The 21,033-nt window shown below is 35.7% G+C and overlaps 1 long non-coding RNA gene across 1 annotated transcript in view; it reads right to left on the bottom strand.

Annotated features, from left to right (window-relative positions):
• Window positions 1–674: 674 nt before the first annotated feature.
• The window catches only part of LOC308649440, a 53,555-nt gene continuing 33,196 nt past the window's right edge, over window positions 675–21,033 (bottom strand). The window contains exons 2-3 of the long non-coding RNA XR_014022079.1: window positions 5,368–5,477; window positions 675–741 (exon numbers count right to left, since the gene is read on the bottom strand). This is a non-coding gene — a long non-coding RNA (uncharacterized lncRNA). The remainder of the gene's footprint in view (window positions 742–5,367; window positions 5,478–21,033) is intronic.

Consider the following 21,033-nt stretch of genomic DNA (forward strand, 5'->3'; position numbering starts at 1 on the left):
TCCTGTCTTAACCTCCAGAGCTGCTGGGATTACAGGCATGTGCCACTGCACCCAGCTCATATATGTGCATTTTTAATGTCACAACTAACCTAGAGTAATTGACCCTTTCTTTGGCTTTAATTTTTCCATTTGGCAACCATGAGGAGAATGGAGCTAGTTTCATAAAGAATGCAAAAAGATACAAATTATTGAAAAAAAAATATAGGGACCTAAATAAAAAAAATGTATTTGCTTGTTAATTTTAAAAAATAAAGTTAGTTTAACAGAATATATATATTTATTTATATATGTAGTGTGTAAAATAGAAACACAACTGTAAGATCATAGAAAATCAGCATAAACTATAGAATGATCAATAGGGCTAATAGAAAGACTTGGCTAACCATTTTCTCTTAGGAATGAATTAGGAATCTAGACTACAGCTGGAAACCATGGGACCACTGTGGTTTAGGAAAAAAAGGAACAGATGGGTCTGTAGTGTGAAGTTTCTGAAGATGGAAGAGCTCATTTTACAGTCATTTTGACCACAATGTAAGACACATAACTCTGCAGTAATAACTAGCATCATTAGACAAAAAGCAAGCTTTTCATGAGCTTGAGTGATAAGTACTGCTTGAAATCTTATCCTCTACTTTAAAAATAACTGCCCACAAGTGTCACCTTAAGAGGCTGGAGTTGGGGCTTAGTGGTAGAGCACTCGCCTAGCACATGCGAGGCGCTGGTTTCGATCCTCAGCACCACCTAAAAATAAAGAAATAAAATAAAGGTATTGTGTCCAACTACAAATAAAAAAAGGTTTTAAAGAATCACCTTAAATAGAGAATACAATCACTTTCCTCAAGGAGACTTGATACGATCCTTCTGTCTAACACTTTGAGTAGTTGAACATTTCATTGGTTCTAAGTATCCTATTTTTAAAGTCTTACAAAATAATATTTCATGTCCCTTAATACTGTTTTCTTTTTTCCAGTTACTGCCATTAGAATCATCAACCTGCATAATCTCAGCATTGGAAAGACCCCTTAAGTTTATCTAGTTCATCTTCAAGTGGGATATATGAATTCCTCTGGCACCATCTAGCCAAGTGGTCAGCTTCCCAGCTTCTGCATGAAATTAAGGTATCTACTCATTTAGGAGAGTACTCTTAAGACAATATTTTCCATTATTTGACCTTTCCAACCAATAGAAGTAAACTAATTATTTAGATACAATCAATTCAAACTTTTTGTAATTTTCTCTTGGTAAATTTTACATTTCCCATGAATGAAAATCATTCAAACAAATGGAACAAACACATTGGTTTTATAGACTAACTCTGTTTCCCCAACTATTCTCAGGACTCCATGTTCCCTCCATCCTACTCATTGTCCTCTGTACTCCTCTCTTAAAGAACAAACTATTTTCTTGAAGATGTTTGAGGTGACTAGATTAGAATGATTATCTCCCTTGTTTTTCATTACATAAAACAAAATAAAGCAACAATAATACCTATAACAGAAACCATGACAATATTCCAGTACAAGTAATTAAGATCTGTATCCCTTAGAAGAATGTTTCATCCTTCAAATTAAGAGTAGGCTAGAGCCAGCCTCAGAAATTTAACTATGCACTAAGAATCTCAGTGAGACCCTGTCTCTAAATAAAATATAAAAAGGGTTGGGGATGTGGCTCAGTGGATAAGTGTCCCTGGGTTCAATCCCTGATACCAAAAATTAATTAATTAATTAATTAATTAAGACAACGAGTAGACTACTGGCTAGGCATAGTGGCACGTACCTGTAATCCCAGAGACTCAGGAGGCTAAGGCAGGAGGATAGCAAGTTTGAGGCCAACCTCAGCAACTTAGTGAGACCCTAAGCAACTTAGACCCTTTCTCAAAATAAAAAATAAAAAAGGGCTGGGATGTGACACAGGGGCAAAGCATCCTTGGGTTCAGTCACCAGTACCAAACAACAAACAAAAAGAATAAGCTACAATGGCCATTGTTGGACTAAGGTTGCCAAAAGAGAAGTCAGATCTGTCCACAACAAAAGTGGTAACAACTATATCAAGGAGAGATACTAATTTAACCAAGATTGATCTGACAAGTTTTCCAAAGTTTCCAAGATTTAGCACTTGTTTTGAAGTCCTAGAAAACTGTCAAGCTAATCATAGGAATAAGAATATCCCCAAAATATTCTTGTCCTTCTGGAAAAGAAGCTACAGAATGAGTAGTTGCCAGATGACAAACTGATTTTCCATCAGCCCTTACTTAGGAAGACTCAGTATCTCTGCAGCCTTACATTTAGGTTGAACATGGCAATACAATAGCTTTTATGATAATTAAATTCCCAGCAAAATTAATTTGCCTTAAACTCTTACCCTGTATTTCAAATATTTCTGTTAGTGCAAAGAAAGGGTAATATTCCACTGGCAGGAGACCATGAATATAAATTTATGGGAATATTATAAAACTCAAATGACTAGAGGTGTATATAATACAACAATATTTAAAAGTAATTATGTTAGCCCAATTCTCCAAAGTAATTTAAACACTACATTGTTAGAAACAAACAAGCAAACCTTGGAACATGACCTCAGTGACTTTCAAACCCAAAGAGTAGATTAAATATGCAAATTCAGGGGAAAGAACCAGGCAGATCTCCTTCTTGTGCTTAAGGGATTTTAGCACATTTCCCCCACCCACAGCTATGAAAACAAACTTTAAATAATCCCCTTAATGAGACTTCCACTAACAAAGCTTCATTTTTGCTGGTCAGCTTCTTACTGGCCAATGACCATGTTAGTTCTGATAGATAATCCAGGCTTATCAGTTAGAATTTGCCCCCAGAAGTTTTGCCTGGTGATCCTATTTCTGAGACAGCTATCTCAACCAAGATTCTTTCCAACTTCTGAATAGCTGCTGGCCACAAAGCTGTCAAGCTCTTCCTACCATCATAACCTCAGATGTACTCCTTCATCAAGAATTATGAAAGAAACAAAAAAAGAAGGATGGGAGTTGGGTGAGTTGGCTGCAATTCAGTGGCTCAGGAGGCTGAAGCAGGAAAGTCACACGTTTGAGGGTAACCTCAGCAATTTAGCAAGGCCCTAAGCAACTTAGCAAGACCCTGTCTCAAATAAAAAATAAAAAGAGCTGAGGATGTGGCTCAATAGTAAAGCTCCCTGGGGTTCAAGTCCATGTATTCCCCCCCGCCAAAAAAAAGATGGGAGTTGGTGGGATTGGAAGGGCCCATTAGTTAAGGCAGCTTTCCACATGGGCTCTTTTAGATTTGGATATCAAAGAGTGGCATAAAGTGAATTTGCTTTAGATACCCCATCCCTAATCTTAATAAAATTAAGAACATGAAAGGTAGTCCCCATGAGGATGAATCTTGACCATCTCTGAAAATTTCTATTCTTAAAATGGGATGTTCATTCTTTCCCCTTCACCTTCTCCTTCCTGAGAAGGTAGACAGACCAGTAATCACTGCAAATAACTTTTAGGAAATCATATAAATCAGCAGAAAACTAGATGTTAAATGCCCGTAACAACAGATTTAAAACAATGGATCACTGGAATGAAAAATCTAAGTTCCATATAAAATGTATTTAATTCAGTAATATCTGGGAAATGAGCTGGAGATCAGGCCAAGTTGTTGTCAGGAGTACTTGGCCAGTGTATTGCAACAGGCAAACAATGAAAAATAAAAATCATTGAGAACATTCAATTTGGTAAATGAAATAAAAAGGCAAGTCTATTTTCTTACCTTTATTTAAAACTATGATATAGATGCACCAAGATGATCATGTGTAGCTCTGTTCTCCACATGTGTAGCTCAGGTCTGTAAGCCCTGTGGCTATCACTAAAACTTTCCACACACATGCCCCTTCACCTGACTTGGATGATACTGCCTCTCTTCATCTGCAGTAAAAAATATGACCCCAAATCCCTGTCCAAAATGATAATAGCACAATAGAAAAAGGCAAGGAAGTATTTTTCTCCTAAAGTCACCTAGTGTTTGAGACTCTTACTGTCTTATACCATTTGTGATTCTACCATTTGTGGTGTCAACCAATGAAGTTGGCAAACTATAGGGCAATGGAAGGACCCATCTGGAACTTTCTTACAGTCTGAAGTCTAGTCAGTATCTAGCCTTATGACCCCTTCCTTTGTGGAATCACTGTGTCACAAGACTGACCAATCAATGAATACAAGTTAAAAGGTTATTTCCAGTTACTGCCTTCGAGTTGTCAAAAAACTCCCTCAAAAATACAAATTCCCAAAACTATAGGCAAAAAAAAACCCTTTATTATCATCCCAATACCTGAACACTCTTTCCTAGAAGTAATGTAGGGATTTGGTAACACAGTACTTGATAACAATGAGGTAAATGTCACGGACATTTAAGTCAGATACAGAGAATGGTTGCATCCATCACAGGCTAAGTCATCTGTAGTCATCCAAAAAATACTTCAGCTATGATAAGCTTTCTTTAAGAATAATTAAACCCTTCTTGGTAGATTGCAGGTATTATTACACGAGCTCCCTGAAAATGTACTCCCATGATTTAGAAAGATGTTTCATCAAATTCCAGGATTTGGCTTGAACCCCTTTGGCCCATGCTACAAATGCAAAACAATCCACCAGCACCACATAGACATAGATGTACTAAGACAGGAAAATTTCTCCAATTTGTTCCAAAATAGAGGATGGGAATAAGATCACATAAGAAATAGCAAGAATTAAAATAGAAGGGAAATATTTGTTAAGGATCATAGCATACTTAAGCATAAATACTTTTGCTTCACATGAAATAATGATAGTTAAGAAGGAAGAATTAAACTTTTAAAATCCCAAGTGTGTGGATAGATAGCATGTACTTGTTACCAATCCCAACATGCTTGAACTGGAGAGGGGGGAGGAAAAAGAAATGGAGGATGAACCCAAGCCCTTGACATTTAAAAATGAAAAGTTGCAATCAATTTAAACTCATCATTGTTGGCATTATAGTCCAAAATAATAAGTGCACTAAGTAAATGAAGAGCAAAGAAATATTTCTGTTTTGTTTCCTGATGTTTTTCAGCACCTAGAACAGTGCCTGAAATACATTAGACTAAGCCACTTGAAAGCCATTTCCATGACACTCCCCAACTACCTAAATGTATTGAAATACCCATTTCAGTTAGATACAAAAGTAAAGCACACTATCTCCAGCATCCAATAGGAATTTTTATTTGACAAATATTTTTGTCAAATATATTTACACTGTTTTCCCTCCAGCAAAAATCATTTTTTTTCAATTAATATAGGTCCCAACCCCCTAAATGTACCTATCCTCTCTTTAGCACATCATCAGAAGAAAAAAAAATAACACCCTAGATGCCTACATTTTCTTTTGGGAGAAGGGCTCATCCAGGGGTGGGGCTCATCCACTCTAAGATCTGGTCCATGTAAATGTATTATATTAGTCCAGGAGGAGCAACCCCAGGTAATTAGCCTAGAAAACAAAAAAGAAATATTTAGTTATAAAATAGTATGAACATTTCCGAGGGGAGAAAGGGATGATTAGAGGGAAGAACAATCCTCTACTTTCTCATTTTTCCTAGGGTAAGATCTATTTAAACTAAGAAATGTTCAGTCTTCATTAAATCATTCCTGCTAAGCCCCCAGTAACATACTCAGGTAGAGAAAGTGAAACTCACAGAGCAGGAAGTGAGACATAGCCTAGAAGTGTTCAGAAAATAGAATTACATATGTTCCATCACCTCCTTTATTCTTACACTTAAATTTTGTAATCTTAGAAGGGGTGTCTGAGATTTTCAAGGAAGCAGAAAAATGATTTGGAATTTTTGAAACACTAACTCTGTGACTAGTTGAAAGAGCAGATAAACTCAGTTTTGATTAAGTAGTCGACACCTGATGATCAATAAAAAATCCAGTTGAGCTCGTGGAATTTTATTTTTTTCAGTTGTTTACAACAAAGGAACTCTAAAAGTGAATATGAGAAAACTTTGTCCAACAAATGTGCAACACGTGCCAATTCATAGATGCATAATAAACTTACAAGGAACCATGTTGACAGCTTCATTGCTTTTGGTAAGACCCTACAAATACTTTGGACATATTATAGTAAACATTCCAGTTTTCTTTTTTTCCTTTTTGATCCTCACATTCTTGATATGGGCGGGGAAGGGGTAATGACACAAATTAAGAAAAGGCGTTTCCTCTGTTTTTAAATTAAATGACACTTTAGGGAATAATTCAAAAGAATTATTTATGGGTTATACATAACTTTCATTGAATTCATGGATATTTTTGTTTTCTGTGATTTTTATTGTATTGCAGAAAGTTCTTTTCCTTTTTCAAAAGTGTTAAAATTGTTTATCAAATGCATCTGCTGCCTCATATTCTATATCAACAATAACAGACTTTGTTTATAAACTATTACACATGCACACATTGGAAATTTTGGACATGTTGGAAAGAGCTAACAAGGATATAATCAAAAAGCCAGAAGCTTTTTATCAATAATCTTCATACCCACAATAAAAAAAATGATTATATAAATCCAGAAAAACCATTTGATTGAATCCAATTCATACATGGCTCTCTCTTCCATAGCACTATTTCAAATCCCAGTCTTGATTAGCACAAGTAATATTTTTAAAAAAATTTGCATAAAACTCTGGTTCTATGAAATAGTCCCTCTACTTTCTTAGGCTTCCAAGCGTTAGAAATAAAGTCGTAGAAATCTCTTTTTCAAGTAGTATAAACGCCCTTTAAAAAAAAAAAGGTCCGTGACTAATACATCCCAGGTCTGTTTAACCTACGCTGATTACACTGATGTCTCTTTTTGCCATCCAGTACAAGGAAAGCTACTTCCACAGCTTTGCAGCTGTCAAGTTTCCTAGGCTCTGCCCTGAGCACCTCGCATCTTGACCTGCCGGACACCCACTAATCTGTGTGGTTCTAGAGCTACTGCAGACAATCCCTGTGGTCCTGCACTCCAGAATTCTCTCCACATTGTTAATTTATGTACATACAACACCCCTGCAGGCCTTAAAAGGTTGACTTTGGCTGTGAGACAGGAAACATTGCATCCATGTGGAATTGGATGAAAAGGGAACCTTCTAACAAAGTTCTAAACATAAATCAAGAGGGGGAAAAAAAACAGAATGTTGTAGATTAGGGTCTCGGCTGAATGCATTTTACATGTTATACCAAAACACTCAAGTCTGAGGATGAAATGTTTAGTTATCACTTCACTCAAGTTAAAGAAACTCATGCCCATTGAGTTTGATGGTTGGATTAAATGCCAGGTACAAGAAAACACAGTTTGCTCATCTACAGTGTAGAGAGGTGTCGCTCTTTTTGGAATTCACTTCTTCTGTGAATAAATAAAATTTCCTTTATACCACAGATGTGCACCAAATCACTTCAAACTTCTCTGTTTCCTCAAAATGATTTTAATGCAACTGGAGTAATGAGACAACACAGGGAAAAGTATGTAAAATCTATATTTTCTCATTTAACAAGGACTTCCAAGCTGAAGTTTGATGAACACATACATAAATGAACAAACTCAAAATTACATTTGCAAACAAATAAAATAAATAAAAACAAAATATTTTACACACAGAGAGATTACTGGTGTTCGCCTTGTGGATTCTTTAGCTCCTTGTGCTTATGCTGACAGATCACCAGTCTCATGAATAAAGCCAATGCAGTAGATGTTGATGGCTGGAAAAAAACTGGCCCAGGAATATACAAATTTTACTTTTTTGCCTCTCCTGTAGGAGGAGATAAGAAAATGCTGTCCTCTAAAGTAAGGGTCTCAAGGTGTGGTCCACAGGGCAGCAGCATCAGTATCACCTGTGGAAGGTTCTGAGGCATTCTCAAGTTTGAGAGCTACTGGTATAAAAAGTCAACACCTGGAGTTCCAGCTTTCACCCCACCTCCATTATAAGTAGAGTTTCTCTGCTTAACCAAAATTCAACCCCATTTGCAGAAAGTTCAAATACAGCTCTTCCAAAAGTTCCATAATATACAGTCCAGGAAAATAGTATGTAGTCTGGTAAATAAATCTCTGAACATAAACTAGATCCTTGCTATCTAGCAATCCACATTAAACACTCTTAGAGCATACAAGAACGCAGCAAGAAGTGTTTGTGATCCATCAAAAACCATTGCCATGAATAGTGCTGGGGTTGTGGCTCAGTGGCATACTGCTTGCCCAGCGTGTGTGAGGCACTGTGTTTGATTCTCAGCATTACATATAAATACATAAAAGGTCCATCAACAACTAAAAAATAAAATTTAAGAAAAAGAATAGTATAAAAAATAACCATGAATAAAGTTCCACTCCTAAGCAAAAATTTCTTGCATTTCCATAGGATATTATTATGCAAGGAAAGATCTATCTTTGCTTCAAATAATAGACACAATATTTCTTTCTTTAATTATTTTTTATTAGCATGTATTGATTACACATAATACCAGGTTCAGTGTGACATTTCCACACATGCATAAACATGCACTAATCCATCCTCCCTTTTATCCACCCTCCTACATCCACATAAACCCTTCTCAATCTCCAGTAATTACCATTCTACTTTCAGGTCAACTTCTTTTGGCTTCCACATATGAGAAAGCACGCAGTATTTGTCTTGCAGTATCTGGCTTATTTCACTTAGCAAAGTAGCCTCCAGTTTCATCCATTTTGCTGTAAACGACCTAAATTTCCTTCTTCCCTATGGTTGAATAACACCGTCTGGTGTATACATACCAAACTTTCTTTATCCATTCATTTATTGATGGGCACCTAGGCTGATTCCACATGTCATCTGTTGTAAGTAGTTCACAATAAACATGGGTGTACAGGTAACTCTTTGGTATGCAGATTTCATTTCCTTTGGATGAATACCCAGATGTGGGATAGATGGATCATATGGTAGACTTACTTTGGGTTTTTTGAGAAGTTTCCATATTGCTCTCCGAAGTGACTGTACTAATTTACATCCCTACTCACAGAGTATAAGTTCTTTGTTTTCCACATCATCATGAGGTTTTTTTATTTTTTATAACAGACATCCCAACTGAAGTGTGATATCTAGTTGTAATATAAGTGACACAGTGTACTTATATTATTTTTAATTATATCATCCTTTTACCATTCAAAAACATATACTAACCATTTCTCTGTCCTTAGAATTTAGCATATTTTCCAGGCTAAGTAGTAAATAACTATTTTTAATAGATTGATATAATACAGTTTACACAGAAAAGCCACATATGATGTGAAGAAAACAGCACATGCTGCACTGTTAGGAATTCTGGTTGAATTTTGTGTGATGAGTTCACAGTTTTTATCGAGCAAAGTGAAGTACCAGTAATGAAGTCAGAAACAATCATTGTCTTGTATACAATTCAAACTATGTGCATCATGTTACTGAATGCTGAGTCAGATCTTTCACATTATCAAAACTGCCTTTAAGTTATCTTGAAGAAGATTTTGCCCAGCCTATTGTGGAGTTTCTTTCCCTGTGGCAAAAGGATGAGTTCTCCCCATGTGGCCATATAGAAAGGAGCCCCTTCTCCTGACTGTCCCAGAAATATGCAGTGAAGTAAATATTCAAAAAATACATTACTTATCAGACAAGAACAGCCAGGAAATTGTTCTTAGTTTTTCTTAGCATTCAAATAAATTTAACTTCCCAAGAAGAAATCAACCAACCCTAAGTTGGAAGGATAGAAAGGAAAGCAAGGACTAGGCATTGTGTGCACATGCTTGGGAAACAGAAGCTAGGCCAAAACAGAAACATAAAAACAATGTCCCCAGTCACCGTGATGCCTGACCTGGGCATCTGAGTTTACATTTTTGGAGCAGGGCTCATAGCCACAAACAACTTGAAGTAGTGTCACTCTGACCTCCCCATTTGGGGATGCAAATTCTAGTCCAATGTTCTAGGTCAGTATAAGAGAGCTTCAGGAATTATGACCAGGAATTCTGGAAGGCTTTACTGGATCAAGAAAAAAAAAAAGAATCAAAATATTTATTAGTTCTCCAAAGAGCTTTCAAAATCAAGCAAAAATGAAAGTAGGCAGTTCTAATGTAGGATTCATCAGCTTCTACAATTTCTTCGCACTTGTCCCTTTGATGAACTATTCATTCTTCCATCACGACCTGGATTTTCTACTTTCAACTACTTTACTTAACCTCTTGGAAAGAGGTTTATCATCTGTAGATATCACCCTCACTAAACCATTGGGCAATAAGTTAAATTATACAGAAAACAATTTTCTCAGATCTTAGCATATAGAAGATGCCCAGTACATTCAGATGAATATTCAGTCATTTCTATGTCTTTTACTTTAAACCACAAAACTTAAATTTAGAATTCCATCAAAAATGGAAAATTTCATAAGCATATTTTGATATGTTTTATCTTCATGCTACACAACTGGAAAAATGAACTATGACTGTGTATTTATATCATATATCTTATTTTGTAACTTAAACTGTAGACTTCTATACAATTGTGAGCTAATGTTTATTTTAACATGGTTAAAAACAGTCAAGTACATAAAACAGTTATTCTGACTCAGGTATACCCAGTTATTTTCCTGCCTAATATAAAATGCTTATGTAATCCACAAAATTTTGCCCTGCACAAATTTATATGAAATGCTTTTAATCATAAAGACAAGTGAGCTTGAGAACCAGAGTTATTAATGTATGAATCACTGAAAAGTTTATTACTTAAATTTGAGTCTATAAATATTATATGATTTATCAGAAACATTTTCCATTTTTCCTCTAAATTGGTAATCAGTATAATTTAAAATGTCTTTCCATATTTATAAAATTTCACTTGCTGATGACACAGGCATCTACCCAGCAGAAGTCAGTTGAATTCCTTGGAAGGTAAGGCTGGACCCTCTATCACATTATAAATCCAAACACTAATAACACAAAACACAATGTTCAAAGGGAAACAGAAATTAGTTGAGATAGATATGTACAAGATTTAAAACACAAATTTTACTCAGACTTTGCATAGTGGGGAACATTTTTATAAAGAGAGCATTGCTAATTTTTTCTTTAAAAATTATATGAAATCTCAATAAATTAAGTTATTCAAAGTAGCTTGTGGGAGAAAGAAGATTCATTCTTCTTAGAACATTAGAGTTAGTATTAATCACATATTCTTCAACTACATATTTTTCTTTTTAAATTTAAAAAAAATCACCAAAAAACAGAATACACAAAAGTACAGTAACAAAACAATTGAAAATATTGAATAATTATCATAAAATTACATTAGATAAATTAATCTGTACTTCACACAAAGAAATCAAAGTCATTTTCAAAGTTTATCAAAACATACGGCTGTCTAGAATAGAAAATAAAATCCCTGAAGAGTAATCAAGCCTTAGTTTGTCTAAGTTCAAAACTTTTTCCCAATACTTCTTCCTATAATTCAATTTAAAAATCTATAAATTGAATGATGTGTCCAGTAAAACTTGAATGGTCAGCATTGCTGAATTTGCTCAAACATCCAATAGAAGGGAACAATGATGCAGATTGTTTTTATTTATTAAGTGTCATGTAACTGATTACAGTATAGTCAAGAATTTGTACCCATCCCTCTCACCATATAACACATGGAAAGCAGGTGCCTTTCTATTAATTAAAATCACATTGGAAGAATCATTTTTATCTTGTGTTTTTACACATCTAAGAAATCAGAAATAATAGGAGAAAAATATGCCAAAGAGGAGGTCAAATAATAGTGTGCCACAGATTCAAATATTTTGCAACCAGGATGCACTATGCAGTACCAAACTTCCAAAGGGATTTATTTTAGTTCGTGGCTCTCTCTATGTAAAAGAGAAATTAAGCTCCACACAAAACCTAATTTTTAAAGCCCAATTTTTTGAGTTTCTCAGAACCCAAATAAAACTCTATGTGAAAGACAAAAAGTAATCCTGATCCCATGGAACTCTTCTTGTATATTTTTCCATAACCTTTTCACCAATTTCATAAGCAAGAGCCACCGTGACAAAAATCTAACCGACAATGAATACATTGCAATAGCACAAGGGTCAATAGTCGATGTAGTGTGCTTTACTATAAATTCTACAAGGTCAATCTGAGTGAGGTTGACTGTTTCAAAATGAAAAAAAAAAAGAAAGAGAGAGACAGAAGAGGAGTAGATTGTGTAATTAACTTTACATTGTTACTACCAAAATACCTGACAAGAACGATTTAGAGGAAGAAAAAAGTTGATTTGGGGCTCACAGTTTCAGAGGTCTCAATCTGTGGTCAACCAGCTCCATGGCTCTGGGCCTGAGGTAAGCTGGAACATCATGGCAGTAGGGTGTGGCTGAGAAAAGCTGTTTGGCTCATGGCAGCTAGGAAAGAGAGCCAGGAGAGGAGAGAGTGATTTCAAGGAGCCAGGAACAAAATACAATCCCCAATGGGATGCCCCCAGTAACCTAATTGCTCTAGCCACATCCCACTTGCCTATAGTAACCATCCATAATACATTCAAATTATTAATTCATCAAATGGATCAATCCACTGGTTAGGTTACAGCTCTCATAATCTAATCGTTTAAATTCTGAACTTCAATTGCTACATTTTCTTAGGAGTTTCAAGGAGACACCTTATATTCACACCATAACATAGGTTAAGGGAATTATTAACCAGAGAGTATAGGCATCCTCAAAACAGATAACTAGAAACCATCTACTGCTCTTAGCCAATGGAAATAGACTTGGATGTGTTCTCTCAGTCTTGTCTGTAACACTCAGCATGAATTAACTCTGGCATTTTCTGCAGGTTCAACATTTGAGAAAGTCAGAGGGAAAGGAAATGTTAACAAGAATTTAACCAAATTCATTAATGACTGAATGTTATCAGACTAATACAAAAGCTTTATTAAAATTCTATAATGTAAGTATGGCCATCATATACCTTCCTTTATTTGAGGTAATATAGAAATTGGAGTAGTGTTGCTAACCACTTTCATGGATATATTTTTACCCATGTTCTCATTAGGTAAAATTCCTCTTGGGAGACCTTTTTGTTTCTCCCTTCCTTTGATCTTGACTACCTTTGCTTCTCTTTTGTCATGAGGCAAGAAAGATTGAAAAATATTTTGGAGGTCATAGAAGATCAGAGCAAACAATTCTAAATTCTTTTTCTTACTTTAGATTTGGGTTATAGGTAAAAGCTGAGCATTCCTATTCTGAAACCTTTGGGAGAAGATCTCAGACTTTTTCAGATTTTGGAATATTTTCATATACATAATGAGATATATTGGAGATGAGACACAAATCTAAAAAAGAATTTTATTTATGTTTCATATACACCTTATGCACATGGGCTGAAGGTAATTTTATGCTATATTTTCAGTGTGCCTACATTTTGACTGTGACCCATCACATGAGATCAAGCATAGAATTTGACACTGGTAACACATGTTGGCCCTTACATAGTTTTGGTTTTGGAACACTTTGAATTTAGGAGTTGTGGATTAGGGGTGCTCAACTAGTATATGATTTATTGGTCAACTTGGATAATGTTCAAATATCGTTTGAAAAAATGTAAAACAAGATCATTGTATTATATTAAGTAAAAATTAAAACTACCTTTGAAAACTATTGCCTCTTACTACTGATGTTTCTAATTTGAACAAAGTACATAAACTTGGTGACATGATTATTATTGTTGTTATTAGTATCTCTAGTAATTAGCACAGAAAGACAAGTCATGTCAGAGTGAATGAATAAGTGAATAAATGAAGAAGTGATGAACATCCTAGAGACACAACTACCAGAACAAATAAAGCTTAGAGCCCCTGGCTCCTTCTGGTTCAAAGCAAGTGCCAAACACATGCATCCCACATATGTTTCTCTCTATACCCTTCCCACTCCCATCCTCTCCTTAATGACTTGCTTTTCCTGAGGGAACAGTTTTAGATAAATACCAGGTGAAATGTGGTGCCTAAATAAAGTTCTGGAAGTGATTTTTGAGGTGCTACAAGCTCCCACACATTGAGGGACCTCCCACAAGCCCTTTTCTTGGGCAGATTCCAAATAACAAGCATTAGAAAAGTCTACTTCCTGAAATGCCATCTAGTCACCCATCTTAATCTAGTGTTAGTTTAAGGAGTTAGCCAAAGGATCTTTTTTCTCTTCTTTTCTTTTAAGAAGAAGAAGAAAGAGGTGAATTGGAAGCAGAGCATCCCTTCTGACCCCAATGGAGAAATTACAGGGTACTGAAGGTGCCATACTTTCCTGGCAGGAACACAGCACAATTGCAAACATTCACACCATGTTGAGAGTGCCTGAAGTCAAATAAAATTTAAAAGACCAATAAAAATGATGGAAGAAAAGGACAAATCAGTGAGTAACTATACAAAAGATACTAGGCTTGTACCAATATACTGAAATCCATCAACTTCAGAAAATTAAATTTAGCCTTCAAAGTTTTTTTTTTTATAATTGCATTTTCATTTGACATTCATCTGTTCAAACACTCCATTTCCTAAGAAATGAACATGTTTGCATAAACATGGTTGGCTGACACGTAAAATTCTAATCCACTTTCTCAGAAACTTCTCATATTTATCCAAGATGTGAAGTTTACTATTTGGCAAAAGTAGATACAGAAATGGTAGTAGTACCACCTTTAATTTGGAAACTAACTCCTCAAAGGAGCTGCTTTCTTATACTTAGTTAAGGTGACTGTATTGGAATAACAGAGTATCTGGCATTATTTGGCCAATGGGCTAACTCCTCATGTTGATTGTCTAATTTGGGGAGAAGTTTTCTCTCTCCTTCTACTTTAATAGGTAAGGAAACCAGTCAGGAGGACAGGGAAATATCTAAAAAAATTAAAACAATAATAATAAGGTATAAAATGGGCAGTGGTTCTGATCCCCCATATTGAACATCCCAATTTTAAAGAGTTCTCCATTTTATGAGTCATGAAAGGAGAGAAGGAACCACTTCAGTCCTTAAAAGCCAAATATACCAAATACTCTCTTCCTCTCACAGGTCCCATTCCCCCACCAAATCTGGCCTGGAACAGCCACTTAAATATTGCTGCCTAGAATTTGAATTATGAATGAGTTATGCTATATCAAGTAGGGTTAACCCAAAAGGAGACCCTGAGACAAGAACTCAAGGATTCACACTTATTAAAGAAATGTAAGAAAACCAATAGGAGAGAGATCACATGAAACAAGAGAAGGAGAGAGAGTCAATAATGGGTCTGTCATCTAGCTCCTTACTACAATGAGGAGCTAATTTCCACTGGAAAAAAAAATTGTATAATACAAAAATATCAAGTTAATTCCACGTAAGAATAAAGGAAGCTTGTATTTATTTATTTATACACCTTCTCCCGTCAGTTACTGGTTGAGGACCGAGAGACATTATTTTTATGGTTTGGATATGAGGTGTCTACTGCCAAAAACTCACATTAATGTAATTGTGTTCAGAGCTGAAATGATCAGATTATGAGAGCTATAATCTGATTAGTGGGTTATTCTTTTGATGGATTAATAATTTGGATGGATTGACTTGGTGGTAAATTATAGTTAGATTGGGTGTAACTAAAGGAAGCTGGGGGTATACCTTTGGGGTTTATATTTTGTCCCTAGGCACTTCCTTGCTCTCTTTGCTTCCTGGCTACCATAAATGAAGCAACTGTCTTCAGCTGCACCCTTCCACCATGATGTTCTGCATCATCTAAGGCCCAGAGCAATAAAATTAGCTAACGTGGACAGCACCTCTGAAACTGTTTGCCCCAAATAAACTTTTCCTCCTCTAATTCATTGTAGTCGTGTATTTTGATCACAGTGATAAAAACCTAACATAGTACAATTATATTTACACATTCAGTTTTCTGCATGCAAATTAAGCAGACTTTGAGGATTCAGAGAAAGCTTTCAGGCAAATAGAGGCAGATACTGGTAGCTGGAAGTCAGCATGAGCAAATCCAGGCAGTAAACCTGGAGGTACATGGCCAGACAACCAAGATACAGAGGCAGTTTTTAAAATGCCTCACCTTGGTGATCATTCATGACAATGGCATTATTAAATGTCCAAGGATAGTAGAGGAAAACAACAGCAAAGAAAACAGTAACTTTTTAAATATTTTATTTCTACAACTATAATATCAACTTCGGTATCTGCTGCCTTATCTCCCCATTTCCCAAGCCTGATTTTCCTACCCTCTCCTTGATTCTGTAAGTTATCCAGTATTTTTCAAATAAATTCATTTTCTATTTAACCAGTGCTATTTTCTCCAACTTGCAACAGAGATCCCAAATGCCTAATATAATGTTTCTCAAAGTGTGATAAACATTGGATGATGAATGCCACCTATAGCAAATCCTTAACTAAAACAAAGTAATATCTCTAAGGTTTCAGAGCAAAGTGACATGTTCAGAATTTAATTGTTTCAGCAAGGAGAAATAATTTGGAAAACATCTTCTTACTAACCCTTTGGACCCTAATGAGTATAAATACCTTATTATAAGGCACTAAGTGATCAAGGGATTAAAGTTGCCAAGAATAAATTAGATATTCTCTATACAGTATAGACCAAACACCTACAGCAAAAGTAAAATCTAAATTAGTGACTCATGTTCTCACTTAATTATCCAAAGGTATATGAAGGCATTTAAAAGTAATTTACAACCGAGAAGTATAAAATACAGGTGTAGCTATATATTAGAAGATTCTTTCTGTCTTGTTTCTTGACCATCACCTGAGGTATAGTCCTCAGCTTCATGGCCAAAGTAGGCTCAGTTCCATGTCCACATGCCAGCAAGTGCAAAGTGTCAAAGAGAAAGAGTCAAGCGCGCGCACACACACACACACACACACACACACACAATCTACTTTTAAGAAAGTTAAATAAAATACTTCTTCTACTCATATTCCATAAGCAAGCACTTAGACACATAGCCATATTAGCTACAAGAAATCTGAAAAATATATATGGTCGCTGAGGCAATCATATGCCCAGATAAATGTCTTTGACATAGAAATGGAGGAGAACAGATATTTTGGAAGAAACTAGCAGTCTGTCACACACCATGTTTTTTGAACATCCTAGCCATAAAACAGGCATATTCAGCGACATTCCATCATCAAATATAGGTAGGTTTTAGGGGCAGATAATTTGTGTTTCCCATGTGCCCATTCCTGAAACACTTCCACCCATTATTCAACTCACTCTAAAGCCTTGTGAGGTAATCCCTATGATCATTTGAGTGAGATGGTCACTCAAGCCTAACTTCACTATATCTGTGATAGTAGCAAAAAGTGCAATGCTGTGGAGATATAATGCCACTGAAAATTGGCTTCAAAGAAGGCAGAACTTAAAGAGGCACAATTTAAAGAACAGGTCTACATTTGATTTATGGTTGGCAGCTAAGGTTTAATTGAATATCCAAGAATATAAAAGTAACAATAGTTTGTAGATATAATATATAGGTGGAGTTCTTGGAATAAGTACAAAAATGTTTGTTCCATGTAAATATCCACTAAAACACCCTTGAAGAACAAGTTCTTTTTTTTCTTTTATTTTTTTTAAGAGAGAGTGAGAGAGGGAGAGGGAGAGGGAAAGGGAGAGGGGGAGAGAGAGAGAGAGAGAGAGAGAGAGAGAATTTTAGTATTTATTTTTTAGTTATCGGCGGACACAACATTTTTGTTTGTATGTGGTGCTGAGGATCGAACCCGGGCCACACGCATGCCAGGCAAGCGCGCTCAGCTTGAGCCACATCCCCAGCCCAAGAGCAAGTTCTTAAGTGTGTGGACAAGAAGATCAGTTTGTTGATTTCAGTTTGCCTCCATCCCAAGATTGCTTACTTTCCACTCCATAGGCTAATGAAAATGGGAGGGCAAGGGTGGAAACTATAAATAAACTCAATCAGGATTTTCTTCATAGACATTCTTGTTATTGTCAACTACCCTATTTTCTAATTGAAGTGACCAACTCTGTGCCCCATCACAGTAAGTGAAAGCTAAAGTACCCACTGATAAATGAGTGGATCCTTTCCTTCATGGAAAGGTCAATATTTTTACCTCACTACAATACACATTTACATTAGATTCAGTTTTCACACAACTCTCCATAGTTATGTCAGCCCCAGCGTCTATAGCCTAACCACATACCTCTTATGCTATCATGATATTCCTACAACATTGTTTCTAACCAAAGAACTTTATATACAGTGAAGGGCAAGGGCTACTGTCTATGAACTTTACTACCATTTTTTTAGTTAGCACCATCATATCAAAGTACTTCCCTTAATGGTGGAATGGCCTATTAGAGGGAGATTTACTTAAAGTTCAGCTAAGAAATAGGCTAGAATATGGCCCAATAGGATTAGATATATGTATAAATTATGCTTTAAATGACACATTTGAAATATTTTGTATTTTATCATATTTAAGACTCTAGAGTAAACATAATTTACTATTAAAAGAATAACTTCTATAAAGGGCAGTTTAAAAGTTCCATTGAATTAGAATCTGAGAGTATTGTCTCACTATTACTAGCTTTCATAACACTTATAAAGTTTGAATTAGAGTGTGGGTTGTGAAGACAGTTCCTGATTCTCAAGGGGAAAATCATACAACTGTATATCCTTTTCTCATGGGTACCACCTTTGCTAGGGCTACACTAGACTGCTTAAAATTACTGATAATGTTTGTTTACTTTTATGCCTCTGGGATTTTATAATTGCTGACTTTTCTGCCTCAAGAAATCTCCATTGTTTTTACCTTTCAAAGCCTGGCTTAAAAATGTCCATCTGTGGGGACCCTCTTATTGCAAGACCTACCAAAAAGTTCTCTCAAGTTCTGATACAAGACCATTAGGTTAAACCCTCTAATCATACCCAAAGAAGCCATAGGAAAGCTGTGTTACATACCTAGTTGTAATCAAGCTCAACACCACACAACACCACAAGCTGATATCCCAAGGTACCTTCTCAATAAAAGACTGATTACTAAAAAGGCTCTCACATAAAAACAGAAGAGATGTACATCCAAACAGATGTGCAAATCTCAACACAGAAACACAAAAGTATGAGAAACGAGGCAACATAGCACCTCCTAATGTTTATAACTATCTACTAACCAATTCCAAAGTAGATGAAATGGTGGACAAATAATTTGAAAGAATAATATTTTAAAAGCCCAATGACCTTCTTAAATAAATAAATAAATAGAGATCTGCCCACACCAACATGTGCGGGACCCAGGCTCACAGTAGGCCAGGGTCAATCCAGCCACCGGCAGACACCCCCAGGAGTTCAGTCTCCCGCCCAGGACCCCCTCTTCAGACCAGCAGACCATCATGGGAGCCCAGATCCAGCCCAGATCCGCCCACACTGAAATACTTGGGACCCAGGCCCAGGGTAAGTCCAAGTTCGCCACCCCCCCACCTTGCATGATGAGCAAAAGAATTTATAACTAGAAAACCTGCACTACAGAACATTCCCAGCAAAATATTCCATGAAGAGGAAATGAAAAATAATGATGAAAATCAGCAAAGAGAGGGATTACACTAAAGGAAAAAATAATCAGATGAGAAACCAAGTCACGTTAAGTACCAAAAACAAACAAAAATGGCTAGGAATACAAATCATGTCTCAATAATAACCCTAAATGTTAATGGCCTAAACTCTCTGATCAAAAGACTAGCAGATTGGAAAGAGGAAGAGGAGGAAGAGGAGGAGGAGGAGGAGGGAAAGGAGAAGAAGGAGAAGGAGAAGAAGGAGAAGGAGAGGAAGAAGAAGATGATGATAACCCAACAATATGATGCCCTCAACAAACTCATCTCTTAGAAAAAGACATCCACAGACTAAAGGTGAAAGGTTGGGAAAAATACCGCTCACATGGACTGCAGAAGCAAGCAGGGGTTTCTTCCTCATATCAAATAAAGTAGACTTTAAGCTAAAGTCAAAAGAGATAAAAAAAAAAGTATACTAAATATTGCTCAAGGAAACCATACACCAACAAGACATAACAATTAAAAATATATGTGCCCCAAACAATGGAGCATTCATCAAACCAACTCTTCTCAAGTTCAAGAGTCAAATAGACCACAACACAATAATTTGAGGTGACTTTAACACACCCCTCTCACCACTGGATAGATCTTCCAAGCAAAAGCTGAATAAAGAAACTATAGAACTCAATAATACAATCAATAACTTAGACTTAACTGGCATATGTACAATATTTCATCCTTCAACGAGAAAATCCACTTTCTTCTCAGCAGCACATGGATCCTTCTTTAAAATAGACCATATATTATGCCATAAAGCAACTCTTAGCAATTATAAAAAAGTAGAGATACTACCCTTCATTCTTTCAGATCATAATGGAATGAAATTAGAAATTAATGATAAAATAAGAAATAACAGCTACTCCAACACCTAGAGACTAAATAATGTGCTACTGAATGAACAATGGGTTGAAGAAGACATCAAGGAGGAGATTAAAAAAAATTTAGAGGTAAATGAGAACACAGATACAACATATCAAAATCTCTGGGACACCATGAAGGCAGTTCTAAGAGCAAAGTTCATTGCACGGAGTTCATTCCTTAAAGGAAGAAAAAGTCAACAAATAAATGATTTAACATTACATCTCAAACCCTAGAAAAAGAAGAACAAATCTTCACCAAAAGCAGTAGAAGACAGGAAATAATTAAAATAATAGCTGAAATCAATAAAATTGGAAAAAAAGGAACAACTGAAAACAAAATCAACAAAACACAAGGTTGGTTCTTTGAAAAATTAAATAAATAAATAAAATTGAGACCCTTAGCCATGCTAATGAAGAGCAGGAGAGAGAAAACTCAAATTACTAACATATGAGATGAAAAAAGAAAATATCACAACAGACACTACAGAAATTCAGAAGATAATTAGAAATTATTTTGAAAACTTGTACTCCAATAAAATAGTTCTCTAAGAAATTATCGATGGCACTGACAAATTTCTAGAATCATGATT

The sequence above is a fragment of the Spermophilus citellus genome (genome assembly GCF_964194105.1).
Source record: "Spermophilus citellus genome assembly, chromosome: 1".
In the NCBI taxonomy this organism is placed as follows: domain Eukaryota; kingdom Metazoa; phylum Chordata; class Mammalia; order Rodentia; family Sciuridae; genus Spermophilus; species Spermophilus citellus.